The following is a 19,747-nucleotide window of genomic DNA, read 5'->3' as shown; positions in this document are numbered from 1 at the left end:
AACAAAATATAGAAACAAATATAAAAAAGTTTGTTCAATAAATATATGGAACGTGTTGAAAATGGCGAACGAAAATATTATTATTTCTAGTTAGAGTGGAAGAACTTAATCAGAATTCCACAATGACGTTTCACACAAATTTATGACTCATACTAGGCCTGAAGGATGACCCGTTTGTATTCATGTATTGTTTTCGAAACACGTGATGTTTCAGACAGTAGGATTCGAGATTGTAGACTGTGACGCCATATTTTTAGGTTTAATCCTTTGGAGAAAGTCTTTTCAACTCTAACTTGTAAGAACGAGAGAAATTGACTATTTTTCATGTTATTATACTTCAGAAATATCTACATTTTAAATTATAAAATTTTTCTGAATATTCTAGGTGGGACGCAAAGCGCGGACCCCTAACTCATGAAACGAATGCTCAAACCACCACCCTAAGATCGCTCTTTTAAATAAGAGTCAAGAAACACTCCTCTATGTAGCAAATTGCAAACGTTAACGATTCCAGTATTTTGTTAACGATGAAACACTGATTTCGGTCATGATGAAATACTATAGTCCAGATAATTCAAGTTTATTTTTTTTAGAAAAAGACCGAAAATATCTTCGTAACTTATCTCTATTATATTCGGTTATTCTCGTTTTACATTTATTTCCAGTAACCTTGAACGACAGGGACACGAACACAGACACAGCGACGACATTTAATATTTCAAAGGCTCTCCCACCGGGAATCTAAACTGAGAACCCGTCTACTGAACTATCTGATGGGTGGAGTACCTGGTTCGTTCCCAAGGCAAGTAAGCTTGAGACGGACAACATCGTGTTCGTGGGTTTCCTCGTGACACTTACACTTTCTCATTCCACCATTTCGTCCATCATAATTCCCTATCTTCAATCATAGTCTTTCTGAACTTAACAGGCATAATCGTCGGCACTAAACGTAAAGATTTCATATTCAAGCTGTTAACCCAAACCAATTAGAATCGAAAAACAGTTGTATTTTCTATTGCTCATTAACGTGTTTTCACAAACTATATATATTAAAAAACATGTGGAATCGTAATTGCATTCAAAAGTGAAACAGCAGGCTCATAATATTTTAACCTAAAACGAAAACATGAAATTTTTTGGAACTTTCCAAAATATATATAAGGATATTCTGAAATGTTTCAATATAGTGTCTGTTTTCAAAGAAAACTGAACCAAATTAGGGTTCGTTTTCTGAAATAAAACTGCTTTAAGTTTAAACCGAACCCAATCCAGTTAATCCAGAGATGGCGTGGATCAATGAAACCTTGAACTACAACTCAGTGACCCAGCACCCACCGTAACAATCTGATCCTTAACCCACCGTGACCCACTATGGTCTACCTCCCACTATGACCCACTGCGACCCACCATCCACCATGGACCACTGACTCACCAAAGCACATTGTCGTCAACTCTGACACATGATCCACGGTCTTTTTTCCAACTGAAGAGTTTACACTTGTAATACAATCAGGTTGTGAAATTCTAACTAATCCGAGTTTGAATTTCTACCGTCAACCGCTCAACCACCGCTCTTACAATAACGATGGATCTGACCTTTACGATATGAAACGGTAAATTGTTTGTCATAGGTAAAATTATGAAGAATATCAATTAAAATATCATTGTCTAATTATTTCCTTGTTGAATTATCGATACTTTTAAGTGGGAAAATGGATGAAATTGTTAAGTCCCAATTCAATGTCAGTAAACCAACATAAATAATCTTATATTACAAATTTTATGTCTATTTTTCTCACAATGATAATATAATAATAATAATAATAATAATAATAATAATAATAATAATAATAATAATAATAATAATAATAATAATAATAATAATAATAATAATAGAGGAGACAAATTCTGTATGAGGACAAATTGTAATAAAATCTGCAAAATCGCTCGTAGCGTTAGGCAGAAGTTACAAAATAGCCGGGATTGGAGAGAAGTGTCAGAACCATCAGAACATACCCTCTGCATACGTTCCTACAACTAGCTAAATGTTATAACGGAAAGTTTCGAGGTAAATTTCATGTAGAAAGTAGGGATACGGAACTCACAAGAGCCATAAGAAAATTTCTTTTTAAGTAATGGTTATGCCGGCTAAGCTACAGAAGACGTCGATGATGAGAATTAAAGAAATACTGGAATAAAGAAAGAGGGAGGAAGTCGAACCCGGAGAAAACCTACACACAGGGTGTTTGTTCAGCACAATGCCAACTACGGGGAGCTGAGTGGAAGATGGTGAACTATTAAATTGACAAGACTTTAGTAATAATAATAATAATAACAATAAATGATGGTATTAAAAGTTTTAAACTTGTCCTAAAATTTGGCAAAACTTACTTAAAAGTAGGAATTTCGGAGAGTTATTTCAGTACCTTCAAGACACAGCTCAGCAACTACCCACATTTTAAACAAAAGCTTTCCACTAGTGTTTCATGTAGAAAGTATTCTACTGTATATAACTGTAATAACTGTAATAACTAAATAACTGTAATAAAAATAACTGAATATCACTCAACAGTAAGGCATATAAGAAACTAATTTTTAGGATATGCAGAGGTAATTATAAAAGCTTTGCTATAATAATACCTACACAGACCATAATTTAATGAGCTCTGAAATGCAAAGTAACAAAAAATCTATAAGATTCAGTTTACAAAGTAATTGTTACATAAAGAATGGTCATGCACTATTTCCAAAATCGAGACAAGACGAGAAGTGTTTACGACACTTTTCGTCTCGTCTCGATTCTCATCTCCAAAGTGAGACGATAATTTGAGTTAGCCTTGTCCCGTCTGTAATATAAATTTTGAATGTTATCTTTTTGTTTGTTATAGAAAAAATGAAAAATTCCTCTTCTCGTGGGCAACATTAACCCTAGAAAGGCAAACTTCACTATCAACCCATTAAAGGTAAACATACGTAATATTTACGTACACACTTAATAATGATCTATAAATATACGATTCATATAGAAACTATTCTTGTTGCTTTGCTTAAGGTTCCAAAATTGAAGTTTGTTTGTTTAGATAGTATTACAGCGCAACTATTATCCAGGGCCGTAATTTGTGGGGGCAGGGGTGACAACTGCAACCTAGGGAAGCTCCCCGCCGTTTGAGAGGCCCCATTTTAAGACAAAATTTTCTAACCTCATATACGGTACGAACATGAAATTATAAATGAAGCATCAAACAGGTTCGCTACATTACATAAACAAAAACACACAAAAGGTAAATAAAACAAAAATGAGTCGTGAGTCCATTTCAGTAAACAAATATTTACTATTAGGGGTCCTAAAAATAATATTTATTCGTATGGCTTTGAGATTTGTCAATATTGTCCCCTTAATTAGTTTGTCATGTATGGAACGGGCCCAGGGGCGTAAGTAACGGCCCCGCAGATCTTGCCGTGTGGGAGGGCCCACAGCCTCCGGGCCCATAAAGAGTAAGAGAAAATGGAAAGAGAGGGGGCACAAAAATTATAAAAATAACTTTATCAAGGGGGCCCAAATACACATATTAATGTTTGCCCCCCCCCCCTCAGAAAACATCTAAGTTACGGCGCTGCTATTATCCTAAATCTTTTAGAAGTACATAGAAAAAGAAAGCAAAATAAACATTATTAACACTTAAGAACAAACCTCTGAGAAAGTCTAGATATATCACTGATTATTTTTGTTACTAGGAAATATTGAATTCATATTGAATAGTTCATTTACATTATAAGTCAGATTGGTTCGCAAATCACACACAGTTATAACACATTTTGATCTGATGTTCACCACATACTGGCTTATTGCAGTTATAGCAGTGTTCCTTCTTGGGATCTTTCCACTTGAATCTGTCATTGGATTTGTGTTCCAGGGACCATTCTTTCCTAGCAATTCAGTAACACAACTAACTTTCACTTGCCTTTCGTCAACTGGAAGTTCATTTGCCTTCTCATCTCTAAAATATACTGCCCTTTGTCTAATTTTATCCAGATTCTTCTCTTGAATGCGTGGCGAACCTGCTATGTTCGTTTATACTACATGTGGAAACTTTCCGCTTGTTTGGTTGAATTTGAGATTTCACATTTAGCAGTTCGAATTGCTGACACAAAATGATGATCAATATCATTTTCACTAGGGTAGTAATCTGGATCTTAGATTCAGAAATGGAGGAAGATAACGCTGAATTTGATGTGAGATCAGAAGAAGAAGCAGATGACTCCGACAGAGGTTCCTCTAATATCCGTAAAAATAGCTTCCTCGCTATTTATTGCACCACACTTGTCCATTTTTGTAGTAATAATTAAATATTTACGAATGACAATGATCGATTGATGGTAAACATACGTAAAAAATGCGTGCAAGAAAACTAACGCTAAAGGTAAACACACGCTAAACGTACGTGTAAGATTTTACGTTAAAAGGTAAACATACGTCAAATTTACGTATAAGGTTCTACACTCAATCGTTTGGCACAGGCAACGTAACACCTACCGAAGTAATTAATGTCGTAACTTCAAGCCAACTAACCCGCGATAGCATATCTAGAGGTTTGTATTTCTACACACAGTTCCTGCTACGTCACATCAGTGTTTCCAACTCTTACACGTAAAATTTACGTAGTTTACCTTTCTAGGGTTAAACAAAACCAAAATAATCTTGCCAAATGTCTAGTTTCAGTTTATAATGGTATGAACTAAGCGATAATTAGCTTCTAGCTTTTAATCATGTAACGTGTGTCATCGTCAATCAATCACCATCAAAAATTCTAAAGTGAAAAATGCCCGACGTGTATTCGAACCAAGAACCTCGAAATTACTGATCCAGCGCTTTGACCACAGAACCACGATCACTACGCGGTAAATGATTCGGCTTTAGTCTCGTTACTTTAGGTTTCTTTGCCTTCGCGAGCAAAGTTGTATTTCTTCGTTTCAGAACGTGTTTCATATTCCTTTCATGATGATATAATTGAATAATATTCGGCAAAGTTTATATTAATAACTTGAGTTGTTCTTAATCCTTTGGTTCACAAGTTTATTTGTTCTCCACACGAAACCACAGATATGACTCATTTAATTCTCATACTCTTCCTTTGTTTCAAAGCAGTCGCCTTTACCTGATCAACGATTTATATCCACCATGATTAATTGTAACTAAGTTACAAGAGGTTTAATTTCTATCAAAACGGCGCATCCACCGAGTCAACTTTTGGAATATCTCATTAAGTTAGCTTTCAACGTAGCTAAAGGAAACGTATGTAAACGAGTATATAGTGTTCTCCGTAGCAGAATGGATAAAGTTATGGTTCGGTATCCACAAGGTTCGTGGTTCGAAACCAATCTCGGAAGTTCCGGATTTTTTAAATTTTTAATTCATCAGTTCTCAAGATCTTTCTCTGCCTTCGTAATCATCTGATGCTCTAAAAAGAGTTCTTCATAGTAATTCGAAAATTGCCTAATGTGATTCTTACAGTTCGAAACCTTTCCCTCTTCTGTTTCACAAAATCACAATTTTCGTCATAATACGAATGCTGACAGATCATTTTTCCCCAGTTCTAAATCTGTGTATATAAATCATCCCTCTCTGTCTCCATACTTGAATCTCTCTCTCTCTCTCCCTCTCTCTGAATGTCGCCCAGGTACTCATAAGGCTTGAGATCAAACCTTCGACTCTTGAAACCAAATGTAAGCACTCTAGCAATGAGCTTTCGTAACTCTAAAGGCTTATTGCTAAAAGCAGTGTCTTTTAGATTTTATTTGTATAGGGGTTTCTCCGCCGACATAAGATTTTCACTTTTTTATTAGTGTATTAGTATACATCTGATCAAATGATACGTATTTATGAAACTCAAGGGAGGGGGATTACACCCTCCTGTCCTGCCGAAATAACCCCCCTGGAACATTTGCTTGCAATTGTTGAAATGAAATTAAATGAATCATTGAATACTACTCATTTCTGTCAGTAGATATTTTAGAACTCTGTGCGTGCATTACCGACTTTAGGTAGCACAAAACCTACTGGCGATATTGCCAATTTCCATAGATTTCTTAGGGAGCATCTTACTAGCTTGCAGTTTTTAAAGAAGGGAAAGAATGAAACTAAAGGTCTATATGAAGCTCTGGATACATTGTGTGATTTTTTAAAATTTAAGCTCTTAAAAATATTTGAGAACAGACGAATGGAAAAGACTGTTTTCAAGTTTTAACGTTGTAAACTCGATTTCTGTTTCTTTTCAAGCTGAATGGAAAGAGTGAACTATGTCACACTCACTGCTTTAGACAAGAAGACGTAGAGAGGAAAGAGTTGTATTGAATGCTAGAAACAACTAATCGATTGAAACATGTATTTCTGGATGCATAAGGAAACGGGGCAAGAGTTTGATATTTATTTGGACTTAGAATTTTGTAACAATTTCTATGCCGCGAGCTGTACATTGACTCTTAACATATTTCCTTTTTGATGCACACTTTGCTGGATATTGACTTGTAACATTCAATTTAAATACTGCTCTTTGTATTTGAATGGGGAACCATTTTCAGCGGCTATTTTGAAACAGGCTTGCCCGAGAACAAATAAGTTTTGTACTAAGCTGTTTGGTTTTCCACCATCTATCAAAGAAGATATCACTCGATCTTTATTCCCATTGGAAATGTTCAAGTTGGTCCCGGGGCCCCGTGCTAGGAGGAATGGGGATACCGCAACAATACCATTCTGAATTGACTATGGCTTTTTCCTTTTTCATTTTTTGTTTCATCTGTTCCTAGTCAGATGTTTCAGATTTATAAGTGCTGGAAATTTTATTTGACACGAGATCATTTTTCGGTTCCATCTTCAAAACGGTGACCCATACCAAAAAATGTTTCCTACAAAAATTGTTCAATTTTCCAAGATCTTTCGAACGAGGTATCACTCGAGCTATGTTCCTATTTGAACATTTCACGTACATTCTCCTCCCACAAAATGGGGGAAGCTCGTGTTTGACTCATTTCTTAAGCCCTTCTGTATTGTACATTGACTCCTAATATTTTTCTGGATGTATAGATCGCGTGCTATTGGGTTGTAACACTTATTTAAATATATAAATAAACTACAAACTATAGTTATTATATATATATATATATATATATATATATATATATATATATATATATATATATATATATATATATATATATATATATATATATATATACAGAGTGAATCAAAAGTCTGTACACGATGGAATAACTGGAGAACTTAACTTCGGATCGAAAAACCAAAAAAACACGTGTTTAGTATTATTAAAAGAACTATGTGATGAAACCAAACTCGACCCTCTAGACCCACCCCATGAGGGTTGGTGTGGGTTCAACTTTGAAATTTCAAATGGAAACCCGAATTTTTGCTTGCAGATTTGGATTCTACGGCCAAAGCAATGTAAAGTTTCACCAACACTTCTCCGTCGATGCATAACATGGCGCAGTAATCGGGGAAAATAAATGGCCTTTGTATACTCCCATTTCGGTCAGGAGGTTGGTAGTATTTCCCACATCTGTTTTCGTTCAGTTTCACTGGTTCAATTCTCGGTTCCTTCTCGTCACTGGAAAAAAGCACACTACACACTAGACATAAGACACAGAGAAAGGCACATCTTCTTCATTCGGTCTTCGTGAAGTATCAGTGTTGCAAACCAGAAAATTCAAAAGCAGCGAGTAGAGGGAAAAAATAAAACAATTAAAAGTAAAAGGAAAATTAAAGAAAAGTATAGCTATTGAAGTATCTGCTTATTGAACTATTGTGTTTTTTGACTTGTGTATCTAAGATGAAAATATATTGATATAATTGTTTCCTAATCGCTAAAATATGACATTCATTAGGGTCGATTGCACCATTCTCTGATAAAGATAAATTATCGGAATGATCCAACCTTGTCGCGGTAGTAGATCTCATCTTACACAAAATAACACATGACCTTGTGACCAGTGTTACCTTATCTGACGATTAAAAGATATCAGGATAGTGTAGAATTGGCCCTATAATGTGCAAATGTTCGAATGGTGTGAAATTATCAAAAATAGTTTGTAACTGTCAAGCTAATTTATGTTTGAAATAACGGGCGAACCAAAAGTTTGACCACGGTAGAGTAACTGGAGAAATACACTTCTGATCAAGTAAACGCAAAAAAAAGTATTCAATATGTTTCAAGAAGCTATCCGATTATATCAAGCGCAACACTCTACCTCCACCTTCTGGAAGGGAGTGGCGGGCATTGATTTTTCAAATGGAAACTCCAATATTTTATTGAAGATTCGGAGACTACATCGCAAATATTGTAAGGTATAATCAAAACTTTTACGTCGATGTGTGATATCGCGCTGTAATCGGCGAAATTAGATACTCCCCTCTTCGTTCATGAGCTGATATTAGCTCCGACCATCTGTACATGGTGCAGTATTTTGAGAAATACGCGTCTGATCAACAAACTTATTCAATGGTACCAAACACGATACCGCATCCTACCGCTAAGTGTGGTTAGCTGAGACATTTGAAATGGAAGCTTTTATTTTTTATGGCAGAGTCGGATTCTGCGCACAAACCTGTAAAAGATTTAGTCGAAAAATCGTTGTCGCTGTGTGACGTGGCGCCTTAATGGCAAAGTCAGGATAAATTCCTATATGAAATTTAATTAGCTTCAATGCTGTGGACATTGTGAAATAAGTATATATGCGACCAAAAAACAAAAAAAAATGTGTGAGTATTGGGTTTGAGTAGGGTACATATGTAGGTTCTAGGACACTTTTCCCTACCACCGCCTAACTGCCAAAAATTACAAATCCACCACTATCCATAGTACTTTAACAAAGAAGAATAGCATAAAGTAGATTGGGTAATTGCACTGCACATATGCTTTTATGACATTTAAATCATAAAAAACTTACATCTAAAAACTTATAACTAACTTACATCTACTTCTTTTCTATCTTATAATGACCCCAAGTTAATGTATTTACCCCATCTCGTAATATATATCTCTTGTCATCTGAAGAATCTAATGCTAGCTTATGAACTGTTATACTATATATATCGTGTTTATAACTTCTAATGAGGTTTATGTCTTTATACGTTTTAACATTTTTAAATAAACTTTCTTTATAATCATCAAACTGCAACTCCTTGGCTACTACACATTTAGTTACTCCTTTAGCCTTTTTCTCTTCTTTATTTTCTACTCTATAAGCATACATCTTTGATCTCAATCCAATAAACTCCGTCATTATCTTACCTTTATTCTCATCTTTCATCTTACCTATTACTTTTTTGTTTATTAGTGGCAGTCCATATATGTTATTTTCCCCGTATTCACTCGTATCAAACTGGTCAACTATTTCTGCTATATTTTTGTAAAAGTCTTCAGTCTCAATCTCATATATAAAGCTATCGGTATCCATGTAACATAAATCTATATTGTTTCCATATTTCGGCTTCATAGTGTTATAATGGAAATCATACATTAACAGTTTTGATAGTTCTAATACACTCATACCAACATATATTGGTTTATTAAATGTCAATCGCTCTTTTTTCATATGTATGGCACACAAATTCTCTGTAAATATTGTTCTGTAATCAAAATTAGATTTTGCAATTAATTTTTCTACTCTTTCAGGATCACATTCTAATTGTATGGGTTGCCTCTTTTTAATATTTTCCATTGTTTTTCCAAATACCGAGTTATACATGAGCTTATAAAAATCTTCTTCAAACTTGTTTTTAGCTTGCGCTCTCATATTTGTATTTAAATCGATGTATTTCTTTAACCAGTCTGATTGTTTGAATTCTAATACTCTATGCACTTTCTTTAATTTCATTCCAAGCGACATATACAGTTTTAAGTTCCTATAGTGAATTACATATCTTTCCTTATTATAAAGTGTTGTTGGTAGTTTCGATTGTTTTGATTCTGGTGGACACATGTTTTCTGGAGCTAATGGTAAATCAGAATGTTTGTTGTGTAAATACTTTGTATATTCTAAATCTACTTATAATATGTAGCCAGTTTCTGAGTCATCTGGAATGTTCGTGTAAGGTTTAACCCACTTAAAATCTTTATAAGGCATGTATTGACTCATCGCCCATCCATATAAGTTGTTTGCGTCTAGATATGCTAGGTATGTTGAACACTCATCCTTATTATAATCTTGCATATATTTGTTGTTAGCTTTTACATATCTTTTACTACATTGTGAGATTCCTCCTCGTATACCCTTTTCTAACATTAGTATTTTATCATAATCAGTTAACATTTCTAAGTTAATTTTAGTCATCTTTAACATTGCATCCCACAATAGACCTGGTGCTGTATAATACCAAGCAGGATCTAATCCATATGCCTTTAAACACACATCTCTAAAGTTTTCAAATATATCTGTTAATTGGAGGACATCTGTTTTGTTATAATGTTCAGTTAAGTCCTCCAATAACTCTAGATTGAATTCTTTACAAACTCGTACATGAAGCTTACGACGCTCAGGACTCATTTTTTCTCCTGTTAATCTGTTTGTAAATTTGTCTGGAGATAATGGAACAGGTTCTTTCAATTTGTCAAATGAATCAACATAATCAAATGGATAATCACCTTTAGTATTAACTAAATCAAGTTTATCAATCGGGAAAAACTTTAATGTTTCTCGAAATTGTTCTGGCTTTAAATTCTTTGTTAGCTCTGCTAAACTCTTTGGCATAAATCTAAATGAATCAGCAAATCTTAAATTTATTCCATCTTTTTCTGATCCTGCTTTTTTTTACATATTTTTCATATGTTATGTACCTTTCCTCATTATTAGCGATCAGTTTAATTTTCTATGTATCATAAGCTAGCTCCTTAATAAACAAATGCGTATCATAACCAGTTAAGTTTTGAAGAAATACAGGAACAAAGTTGGGATTTTTATAGTTTAAATTTCAATAACTGTGAGCTGCACCTCTAAACTTTCCAGTTAAATGATCATGATCTCTTACTTTTGCTTTGTTTTTATTTATCTTATAGAAACATTTTTTTAAGTCATGCTTCCATTCTTCTATTTTTTCACTCATATCATCTTTATCCTTGTAGAACTATATTTTCTTCTTCAGTATATTTATTTTTTTCTCAACAGCTGGTGGTAAGTCATTCAAGTTTTTCTCACATATATGACAAGTATCCGAACTGTTATAAACTTCTATTTCCTCCTCACTATGCGGGATCATATCAACTACCCTTTTATATATTTCTAATATTTCTATTGCTTCCTTTTGTAACATTTCAATAAATACTTTCGCAGCATCTGGACCTATATAACTAACAGGAGCTTTATAGTCCCCATTTGAATATTTGACATAGTAACAAAAACTCATTGGTTCATGCTTTTGATATTTTACTGTTTTACTACAATTATGCTCTATTTTTAACCTACATAAGATACATTCGAAGTCAGCCATTATCGTAAATGGAACTCTTAATGATCGATTATAGTTTTGAAACTCTATTTGATTGTCGTATGCTTTTGGAATTTCTATCCTAACAGCTTCATGTTCTTTACACTATAGCTCATGGTTCTGTAATTGCTTCTCATTTCGAAAGTGCCTCGTTAAACATCTGTCGCAGAAGTATAGTTTTTCCTCATGTTTTGTCACTTGACTTCTTATTAATCGTGATAGGTTTTTTATCCAACAAAAATGATTATTATTTTGATCATCTTTTACATATAATAAATTGATATGAGCTTCCTTGCTTATTTTTTGTGATTTGAAGTGGATATACATTATAGTTCTTGTCATAGCTGTAAAAATTGATGGAGATATTTCTTCTTCTTTCAAATTTTGGAATATCTTTTAATTGTACAGGAAATTCAATGTTACCACAATACTTCTTTTGCAATTCATTAACAAGCTGTTTAGAATGTCTTTCAGGATGTATTTCAGCAGGTTTTAAGTAACTTGCAATAGAATACAAGAAACATTTATTGTATTTATTTTTAACATTAATCACTGCTTCCTTATCTTTAATCAGTTTAGGAAGTTCAATATAGGAAGAAGCTCTTAATGGCACATATTTGTTTAATCTGATATGTAAGTATTTAATTTTGGTGTAATGTCCATCCTGATCCTCTTCCTTCAAACTCTTCCATTTCTCTACGAAGTTTTTGTTTTGCATGATGTATATATTCACTTAAGTCAGTTGATTCTAATATTCTCTCGTTTGATGTTTTGAAATTGCGCTCCTGTATTCCTTTATCTTTAATGTAGTCACAAATGAAAACAAGGTTAACTTTAACAGGGTGAAATTTTAATTCCTCTTTGATTTTGTTAATAGCAACTCTTCCACTTGTATCTAAAAATTTTATTGGGTCTTTATATCCTCCTGTGTTTTCAACTTTAATGGTTTGTAAACGCTTCTTGAATGCTGTTTCTTCTAATTCTACTTTGATGGGTATACGTGCTGGTTTCGGTTCTTCAATTACTTCTTGTTTAAATGGGAATATATTTCTAATCTGTCTTCTGCTTTGTTCATCGTCATATTGTTTAAGAAAGTCTATCAGTTCTGCTTTTCTTAATCGGGAATATCTTCTGATTCCCTCTCTTTACATTGTCGTCTTAGCTCTATTACAGTAAATCTATTATAATTACTCATCTTATTTATTATATAGAAAATCTTACTCTGCTCAATTTTTACCTTCGTCGGATTATTTCAGTTCATTTTCATACTATTTTTACTCCCATATATCCTAATACAACACCTAACATTGTACACTCTTGCTATTGTCTACATATTACGCGTTGTATTAGAACACGACTGTCATGGGCATATCCCATCAAAGTCACATATACACAGATTAAAATTAAATCATTTTTGTAAACTTACTCATCATCATCGCTTGTTCTATGTAATCTTAAAGTTGTAGCCTTAATTATTATATCATAAAAGTCGTAACCTTAATTATCAGATAATATCTATACAGATTAACAGTACAGATAATTATCTATACTGTTAATCAATTCTTCTTCTGATAGTGATGTCCAAAATTCATTGCCTTTACCTTTACGAATATCTAGTTCTTGCTGCATTAGGTTGAATAGCTTAATAATCTTAGGATCTCGAAACTTTTCGTATATTATTACGTGATTCGGATATTTTTCTTCTGCTTCATTAAGAGGCTTGTATAGACTTCTCTTTTGGCATCTGATAACATAATAAGGGGAAGGATCATTAGGTTTGTTCTTCTTATATATGATTAGACAATTATCTTTTGAAACATCATCTGTATATGGTGCTGCAATTTCTTTTAAGCCCTCGTTTTGAATCTTTAATATTTCCATTGCTTGCTCTATTTCTTCTACTTTTCTTTGCAACTCTTCATTGTCTTGTTGATACTGTCTAAATTCCTGAGTGAAGTAATTAATAATAATTTCATTACATTTAATATAAAAATCTGGTGAAACCCATCTTGCTATATCAAGTATTAACTCTTTCGGAACATATGTTCCTCGTATAATACCTAATTGTCCACCTTTAACAATCTTAGTCTTCCTTACGAATTTGTTGCGATGACTTTATATAAGAAATTAACTCTTTAGATTGTTTATTTTCTAACCATTTATAAAATTTCTTTCCTCCGTCATAACACAACTTAGTAGCATTAAAGTATCCTGTACTCTTATCTATAATCAATCTAAGATCACCAAACAAACCATACCAATAATTGTCTTTAATCTGTTCATAGCAAATATTGTTTAAATTAAGAGAATTATCCATAGTACTCATATTTATTATATAGAAAATATACAGACCAGACTCGTTGATGAAGATTGTATGTTGTTTTGGATTAACGCGCGTCCCCGTTTCGAGGACCCGTATTTGTTTGTATGTAACTTTGTCTTCTTCATCTACGCGTCTTTCAATGGCGTTTGCGGTCTTCTCATAACCAAGTATGTCAGGGATGTTCAAAACTCACTATCCTTACCTTAACGAATATCCAAATACGAAACTTACTGTTAATTGTCTCTTATACTTAAAAACAAATCAATAACAAACTCATCATCTTCTCCATCCGCATTCCGTAGGTCTACATGAAAACCATGCGAAATAACACAATCATACTTTTCTTTTACTTTATTTAGAAGGTTGATTGAGTTTGGGTCTTTTGTTGTAGATAATACAGTCATATGGGGGTATTTTTCTTGAAGGCATTGTAATCTTGTCTTTATACTACACTCTTGAATTCTTCCAACCCAATACCTGTAACTCTCATAGCTGTTTACTTGTTCTCTTTTGTTTGTTTCGTACTATTCTAATATCTTTTGTAGTTGAATAGGGGAAAGATTCTTTTTAATAATAACTAGTTTGTGTACTTTCCCTAGATCTACTGTATGTTCAGCTGCTATTTCTTTAAGCTTTGTGTTTTCTATCTTTAATCTTTCCATTGATTGTTCAATCTCTTCTACCTTTCTTTGTAGTTCTTCGTTATTATGTTGGTATTGTCTAAAACCCTGTACAAAGTAGTCCTCAATAATATCATAACACTTATCGTAAAATTCTTTAGACAACCAACGTGCAATAGCAAGAAAAATTTTTCTATATACGTATGTTCCAGAAATAATCGATGTTGTTTTTTTATTTCCTCCTTTTACTAAATATGTAGAGCAACCGTCGGAATTCCGGCGGTTGGTTTTCTCATCATAATACCTTAATAGTTCTTTGGATTGTTTATTTTCTAACCAGTGAGCAAACCTCTTACCACCATCTTGACACAACTTAGTAGCGTTGAAGTATCTAGTGATCAAACCTCCTAGAGACGCTGTAAACAATCACGCTGATATTGAAGACAGGCACGAGTTGAAATTCCTAGAATCGTTGGGGAAAATCGACGACCGTTGTGTAGATGTTAAAACAATCTTCATCAACGAGTCTTGCTCATTCTTCAATATTGTTCGCTCATTCTTCTTAAAATTTTATAATGAAAAGATAATCGGTCTAGATATAGACCACTTTAAAGAAGTAACGTATTAAGTAAAACTTGCTGGTAATAAATCACATACAATCTTCATTAATGAATCTGGACGGTACTCTTTAGTTCTACGTTCAAAACTACCCAAAGCCAAAGAGTTTAAGAGATGGATAACAAGTGAGGTACTACCATCAATCAGACGAACAGGCCAATACAAACTAGATCAACCCATCGATATATATCCAAAATCAACTCTTTACATACATATGTTCCTCTTATTTCGTTCCATGTTTCACCTTTACCTCCTCCTACTTGTTTGATAATTTCATCAGCTCGTATTCGAGCGCTGGAAATGTATGTTTGAAAGGGGTCCAGTGCTGGTGGACCTCAGATCCAAATACTAACCTTTTATGGAATAATAGCCATAAAAGACAAACACTTATATTTACACTACAACATTACTCTTATCTATCCAGCTATTATGTGAATCATCAAAACCTAGCCATTTAACATATACTTTATCACCTTTCTTTCTTAACACCTTTTCCACCAAGTATTCATCTTTATGTTTCGTCTTTAATAGTTCTAGTTCGTAAAATCTACCTTGCACATCTTCTTCTTCTAAATCTTTAATTCTATATGTAGGCGGATTAGATGGAATAACTTCGCTAATAACAAATACTTCTGTTGACCAATTAGGTATATACCCTTTCTCAAATAACCCTTTCGATTTACTTATACGAACATGATCGCCAAATTTGTATTTGGGCTTAACACGCTTATATTCTTTTTGATACACTTTCTCCAATATTATTCGCTCATTCTTCTTATTAACTTCTATAGATTTTAAAACAATTGTTCTATGAATTTGATGATTATACTCTTTAACTAGTGTTGGTAAAATCTCTATTCATTTATAATTCCCTTGTGTGGTGAACCTTTTCCACATGTTTTGTTTAAGTGTTCGATTAAATCTCTCAACAACAGAAGCTTTCTTGCCACTATAAGTTGAGTAGTGATTAATCTGATTTTCCTCCATTAACTTCTTAAACTCTTTATTGTAAACTTTTTACCTTGATCTGTTTGTAAGTTACTAGGTTTTCTCGTTCTTAATATGGATTCGAATGCTTCTGTAACATTCTTACCACTCTTATCTTTAACAGGAACAGCCAATGCATATTTTGAAAACACATCTATAATCGTTTGCAGATACTTATAGCCTTTGGCTAATTTGGAGACACCTTTCAACACGCCACTATCCATTTCTACAAGATCAGCTTGCCAAAGATCATCGATACCTTTTATAACTACACTTAATCTGTCAAAGTTTTTTCTAGATGGTTTGTGAATTTCTTCTATTAGGTCTTCTCTAACACCTTTACCTTCTTCTAGTCAATCAGGCCTTTTAACGAATTGAGTTTTAGTAACACCACATACAGAACAAATACCTTTCTTTAGATATCTTCCATTCTTTGTTTGTTCAATTCTAATGGTATCTTTCTCCGTATCTGTCAATTTCTTACACTTACCACAATACATCCTGTTTATTATATAGAAAATCAATAACTATCGCTGTTTAATATTATGCTATCAACATTCTCACCATCATCATCACTATCTTTTTCTTCTCTTTCTACATGCATAAGAAGCAATAATAATTTACCATGTTTCAGATCAGAATCTTTAGATGGTCTAACTGCTAATTGATCATTTATATTAAAGTGTAATGGAAAAGTTTCAATTAGAGAACCATTTAAATATATATCTATAAAATACGTATTATAAGATGATTCTATATGCATTATCCTACCTTTATAAAGAAATTTGTATGCGGTAGATAGATTATGTATTAAAAAGAACGGGTTTTCAACATTTTCTGATATCAATCGACTTGGAAGCTCTATAATATAACTCCGTTTGATGAAGTTAAGCTCTTCTTTTAACATAGCAATATCTTTTCCCACAACTGTATTATCTAACTCTGATGTCATTTTAATATTACCAAAGATGTCCATATTTATTATATAGCAAACGTCTTTAGGAAAGCTCTCTTTCTATGTACATTACAACAAACAATAATTGCCCTTCTTCCATAGTAGAATTTTTATTTGGTTTAATTGTAATTATATCGTCCTTCTTAAAGTCAAAAGGTATCTCTTTAATCAAAGTATCATCCAAATATATATCTACAAAGTATTTATCCAAACTTAATTCCATGTGCATTATTTTTCCATTATAGAGACATTTGTAACCATTAGAGACATTAAATATTCTAAAGATTGGCTCCTGAACGTTTTTAGCTCTTAATCGATATAGTAGAGGCATAGTTTCTTTTTGCATAACCAATTTAGTAGTATCCATCCTAATCTTTCCAATATCTTTTTTCTTGACGTATGTGTCTTGTAACGTTTCTAATGCATCTTCAAATCGTTTTCTATTGTTCTCTAATTAGGTTTCTATTGACCTAAGTTGACTTACGCTAAAAACATCATTTAAATTCTCCAACAATTTTAATTTTTCTTCACTAATATCAACATTATCTTTTCTACCTTTAACATTACCAAATATATCCATACTCATTTATTATACAGAAAATGCCCATCCTAATTCTTCAAACCATATTTATCTTAAAACAAAACTTTTATGGATATAAGCCATAAAAGCACTTAATCGTTTTTAATCATATACATAACGTCACTAAAAGAATACCCTTGATTTAGAAGATTTAAAACCTTAACACAAAGATGACCACATATAACTGAATTAAAGTCTTGTATTCGTTCATCATTGTAAAATAAGTTTTTGGTGCCAAGATATTGTACTAGTTGTTTAGGAGGAACACCACCATAAGAATCGAACACGTACTTTATGTTGTTATCTTTCCAATAGCATATCCAATGAGTACCAATGTTTTCTGATTTATCGAAGTTAACTACACCACACTCATTTACATAGGGCTTATGTGGAAGTTCATCACTCATAAATACACCTCTAAATCGTTTTATCTTTAATTCTTTAGCCAACCTCTCTATATCGAAGTTGGTCAATGGTTTTAGTTTTTTGACTTCTTTGGTTTACCTGCCCCCTGCTTTTCTTCTATAGCCATATTGTGTCTTTTTTGTTCTTCAAGTTCTTGTTTATTCTTCTTAGCATCAAGTACAGTTTTAGTAATCGCTGCTGCACCTCCTGCTAATGAACCGACTGCACCTAAAGCTACTAGAATGGCTGGAATTGTAAAGATAAAACCACCTATATCCTCTTTCTTAATCTTTTTCATTTGTGCAGTAGTTAAAGTTAAATTCATTCCTTTACCTTCTTTAATTTTCTTAGATTTATCACTAAGTTGTTTCTTTGTTAATATATGATCGATATTTAAATCCTTTAGTTCGTTGTAAGGAACACTAAACATACAACCATTAATAGAACACATCTTCATATTTATTTAACAGAAAATCTTAGTTTGTAAAAGTACAGTTGTTGTTGCTCCACCAAAATCAATTAAGGAATCATTCTCATCTGTTATCCTTATCTCAAAATTATCAACCTTGTCTTTGGATATAGGAAAAAATAATGGATAAGTAGGCTCGTAAATAATACTATGTTTGAACTCAGCATCTGTTTTGAATGATGCTATGATCCCTGTTTCTCTATATGTGTATTCTGTATCTTTAACAAACATGCCATCTGCTATATTACAGTGAACATTTATAGTATCAAACGGATGAAACTTTGGCAAATTACTTCCAATTTGTGTTTTGTTCTTTTCTAAAACTTCAAAATACCTAAATCCAAGAACAGTATCTAAATTTACCATTCTGATATCAATATCACCTGTTTCTATTTTTACTCTATTTGTTACATGATCCTCTTTTAACGTTATGTTTATGGGGCGAGATTTTAAATAATCATTAAGACTGTTTAAGCTGTATTGTCCATTTGGTATAATAACAAGTTCATTTCCATAATAAAACGACGCATTATGTGTAAGGTTTGGAGATAGATATGTACTGTAAAACACAACTAGTCCTATACTTAAATAGTTGCTCCTGTTATCTAATTCGTAATGGAGTTTCTTCTTTAAAACTGAAGTATCACTCGTTAGCTTAAATACCTTAGCCATTTATTATATAATAAATGAATGAGTTTGATTTACCTAGAGATATTCCAAGAGAGAAAATAATCAAGTTAATTGAAGATGTCATTCGAAAGTTAGAATACAGTTTAAAGAAGAAAAAGAGAAAACTACGAATTGTTAAATATGCATACTACACTTTGATCACGTTGTCGGTTATACTTTCTGCAACAACTGGGTTTATTAATATTTATACCTGTAACAATTTACTCAATATTAACACGTCTCTTGCAACTGGAAGTGCTATAATAACAGGTTTGTCTTCTAAGTTGAACAGAAGCAAAAGAAAGGATGAAAATAAAGCCATTGTCACTTGTATTAACTCATTTAAAGAACAGTTAGAGATGATAATAACATTAAATGGTGAAATGGATAACGAATATATAAAAGGTACGTTGCTTAAAATCAGAGAACAGCTTAAAGATATAAGATCATAAAGAGTAGATTTGAAGACCTGGAAACGAAGGGCTGTCCAGAATACGTACACCCTTCCAAACGAACAACCTCACACAACCTTCATCAACGAACCGGGTCTGTACTAGTACTATGAGCAGAAAATTTATCATCGGAATTCCGAGGGTTTTAAACAAGCATCATATGAGGTCAAATTAG

Source organism: Thermobia domestica, chromosome 18, assembly GCF_964235325.1.
Source record: "Thermobia domestica chromosome 18, izTheDome1.hap1.1, whole genome shotgun sequence".
In the NCBI taxonomy this organism is placed as follows: domain Eukaryota; kingdom Metazoa; phylum Arthropoda; class Insecta; order Zygentoma; family Lepismatidae; genus Thermobia; species Thermobia domestica.
The sequence above is the reverse complement of the archived record's forward strand: the minus strand, read 5'-3'. Positions refer to the sequence as shown.